The 4,178-nt window shown below is 40.2% G+C and overlaps 1 pseudogene; it reads left to right on the top strand.

The window, feature by feature from the left end:
• Nucleotides 1–362: 362 nt before the first annotated feature.
• Nucleotides 363–3,330, top strand: LOC116876616 (annotated as a pseudogene).
• The last annotated feature ends 848 nt before the right edge of the window (nucleotides 3,331–4,178 follow it).

Below are 4,178 nucleotides of genomic sequence, written 5' to 3'. Positions count from 1 at the left end.
AAGCAGCATGGCTTGTTTCCGGTTATGCTTTATCAGCCACCTTGTTTGTTTCCCTCATAGCACTTATTAAATTATGTAACAGTCCTATTTGTTTGCTTATTGGTTGGTCCATTGTCTCCTCAGTAGAACGTATTCCTTAAGATTGCTTGATTTACCTCTGATTCTTGGACACTGATGTGTAAAAAGAGCTTAGCAAATAGTTCATTGAAGAAGTGACTTAATAAATTGGTGGATTTCATATACTTCTTACAAATAAAAATCTGGTGTCCTGGATGGAAAAATCAGGTAAACAAAGCTTTATACAGGTTTACCTTTATTAGTTTCATTTTTGGCTTTGGTGTATTACATTTTACACTTGAGCCATGAATTTATCAACCTCAGATGGTGTTTGGAGTTTTAGCCATACCTTTAGCAGGTTGAATGGCGGACCTCTAGAAGTTATGTTGATGTCTCAATACCTGGATCCTGTGAATGCTACCTTATTTGAAAAAGGGTCTTTGCAATGTAATTAAGGATCTTGAGGTGAGATCATCTTAGATTAACTGGATGAGCCCTACATCCAATGACTGATGTCCTGGTAAAGGTAGAGAGAGATCTGAAGAACTAGAGAATGTGATTTGGAAAGAGAAGTAGAGATTGGAGTTATGCTGCTGTAAACCAAGGAATGCCTGAGCCCCTGGAAGCTTGAAGAGGCAGGAAGCATTCTCTCCTAGAGGCTTAGCAGTGACTGGGACCCAGCTGGGACTTGATTCAGACTTCTGTCCTCCAGAACTAAGAGAGAAGACTTGAAGAAATCTTCAAGTCACCGGAGTTATTTTTCAGTATAAATATAGCCCAAATATTGCACAGAACATACTTATACCAAAACATTATTTGTTATTTATCTGAACTTCTAATTTAACTGGGCATTTTGCATTTTTATTTGCTAAATCTGGCAATTTTACTCTAATCCCAAGAATATGTGAAAATGAAGAATTGGCTGGGAATGATATGTAGATTCTGCCAAGTAAGAATTGGCATCACGTTTTTTAAAAAATCTATTAAGTAACTAAAAGAAAATGAAATTGGTGGCATGGGAGTTTTAAATATGCTACAAGATCCTGAAATTTTGCCCAGAAAAGTAACTAAGCAAAATTCTTGGAAATATAAAAGGTCTTTGGTGTTCTAAATCTGATGTAAAACTATCTCAGGAGTGGCTCATTTGTTTCTTGTGACTGTAAAATGTAAGAACTAAATTCCATCTGATCCTGCCTTAATTTCTTTTTACATCTCTGGGGAATTGAGATTGAATTAAGGACTGCCTCTTATTTCTACTACCAACAGTTTATTAGATTCAGCTTGAAAAAAGGTAGATTAAAACATAGGAATTAAAAAAAAAAAATTAGACTAAAAGTAGCATTCAGTGAAGCGCAAGGAGAGGCGGTCTTCCCTAAGGGCCTACAGGGATTCCTTAGCAAAGAGTGAGGAACCTCTGTGAGCCCATATTTTCTTCACCTGCCTCAGGAGCAATAAAACCACCCATGAGGCAAAATTCTGGTTTACTCTGTATAAGTTTTGTATTCCTAATGTTTATAATCACTTTCTTTTTTTCCCCCTTGTGAGTTTTTAAGCACAAATATCATGAAAGCTATTAAATAAGTAATTAAACCCATTTCAGGATCAGTTGAATAGGTAAATGGGGTAGGGGCAGCAATGGGGGGAGAGAGAAAGAAAATGAAAACACAGCACTGAAATTACCCAAATCTCTGTTTTATTTAATGAAAGACGAAGTGAATTGGATGGATTTCATGTCTCTTACAAATAAGAATCAGGTGCCTGTGGTGGGCAAACCAGGTAAAAAGATCCTTATATAGAGATTTTCTTCTGACTAGAGTGTACTGAGTGATATACTTAAGCAAAAGACAACCTCACCTCCCCTGTTAAAACTGAAGAATTAAGACTCTTTAGGAAGGAAAGAGCAATAGAGACGGAGGGAAGGAAAACAGAAAATGCCAAATGGTGGATGTTAGTGCTGCAGGGGGTCCCAGAGTCTCTAGAGGGCCTTGAGGCTGTGGTGGCTTAGAGGGGCTTCAGCAGTGGCATCTGGAGCTAGGGCTGAGGCCACGGAGCTCTCAGAGTCAAGGCTGAGGACAAGGAGTGGATCCCTATCACCAAACTGGGCTGCCCCGTCAAGGACAGGAAGATCAAGTCTGTGGAGGGGATTTAGCTCTTCTTCCTGCCCATCAAGGAATTTGAGATCTTTGCCTTTCCCCCTGGATATCCCTCAAGGATGAAGTTTTTGTCGTCATGCACAGAAATAATGCTCTCAGACACCCGTCTGAGGGGTGGTGCAGGGCTGCCTCTACAAGGGAGAGTAGCTGCCCCTGAATTCTGTGCATAGCTTTTATTTAGGTTTTTTTGTTTGTTTTTTTGTTTTTGTTTTTGTTATTGTTTTTATTTTTTTAATCAGCAAAGCAAGGACGGATGTATCAAAGTATGGGGAAGGAATACAAAGAGATAATAATTATCTTGAAGCCGGAAAGCAGGCCTGCACCCTCCCCTATCCGGGGACAATGAAGGAGGGGATCATGGGATAAAGGAGGAACAGGATGTGTGTTAGCAATTGCCCAAGGGTTAGTTTCTTTCATAGCTCCTCATCTCTGCCTTGCCCCCAGGAGATGATGAGATCCTATTCCTTCTAGGCCATTGCATTCAACACCTGGAGAACAGGAACACTGCTGCTGTTTCAGCTGCTTCCATTTTCACCCCTGAGGGTTTATAATACATTTTCTAAGAATAACTCCACAGGTGTTGAAGATTATGCCAGTGTAAAAGCAGACCTGTGCTGGCCAGGGGGCCAGGATCAAGACATTTGTCACCATCAAGGATTGCAATGGACATGTTGTTCTGGGGGTAAAGTGTTCCCAGGAGGTAGTCATTGCCATCCATGGTGCCAATATCTGGCTACACTCTCCATCATCCTGTGCAGTAAGGCTACTGGGTGAATGAGATCAGCAAGCCCCATACCATCGCTTGCAAGGAGACCTGCCCCTGTGGCTCTGTGCTGGTGCCCTGTACCACTACCCTCTCCCCACCCCAAGGCACTGTCATCATCTAGGCTACTGTGCCTGAGATGGCCAGCATCACCGACTGTCACACCTTGGCCACGGGCTGTACCACTACCCTGTATGACTTCACCAAGGACACCTTTAATGTCATATCTAAGACCTACAGCATTCTCACCCCTGAGCTCTGGAAAGACATGTGTTCACCAAGTCTTCCTATCAAGAATCCACCAACCATTTCTATGGACCCACACCAGTCTCTGTGGAGAGAACCCATATTCCCTGATTTCAAACTACCTTACAAAATTATAAGAATTAAAACAGTATGGTAATGGACTAAAAACAGACATGCAGATCAATGGAATAGAATAGGCAGCCCAGAAATAAACCCACATACACGTTAGTTAGTTAGTTAGTTAGTTAATTATAGTTAGTGAGTTAGTTAATTAATTATTAATTTTTAGCTTCTGAGGAGCAAGGGAAATAATCAACAAAATAAAAAAGCAACCTAATGAATGGAAGAAAATATTTGCAAATCATTTATCTGATAAGGGGTTAATATCCAGAATGTGTAAAGAACTTACACAACTCAATAGCAAACAAACAAAACCGAAAAGCAAACCAAAAAAATCCAGTTAAAACATGAGCGGAAGATCTGAATAGACTTTTTTCCACAGAAGACAAACAGATGGCCAAAGGTATATGAAAAGATGCTCAACATCACCAGTCATCAAGGAAATGCAAGTCAAAACCACAATGAAATACCACTTCACATCTGTTAGAATAACCATCATTGAAAGGACAGAGTGACACCTGGGTGGCTCATGATCCCTTGAGTCCCGTGTCGGGCTCCCTGCTCAGCGGGGAGTCTGGTTCTCCCTCTCCCTTTGTTCCTCCCTCTACTCATGTTCTCTCTCTCTCACTTTCTCTCTCTCAAATAAGTAAAATCTTTAAATAAATAAATAAATAAATAAATAAAAAGGACAAGAAATTACAAGTGTTGGCAAGGCTGTAGAGAAAAGAGAAACATTGTGCCCTTTGGGTCAATGTACACTGATGTAATGACTATGGAAATCAGTATGGAGATTCTTCAAAAAAATTAAAAAAGGAACTGCCATATGATTTATCATATTT

Source organism: Lontra canadensis, unplaced genomic scaffold (genome assembly GCF_010015895.1).
Source record: "Lontra canadensis isolate GAN:19392208 unplaced genomic scaffold, GSC_riverotter_1.0 scaffold46, whole genome shotgun sequence".
NCBI lineage: Eukaryota > Metazoa > Chordata > Mammalia > Carnivora > Mustelidae > Lontra > Lontra canadensis.
The sequence above is the reverse complement of the archived record's forward strand: the minus strand, read 5'-3'. Positions and strand labels throughout refer to the sequence as shown.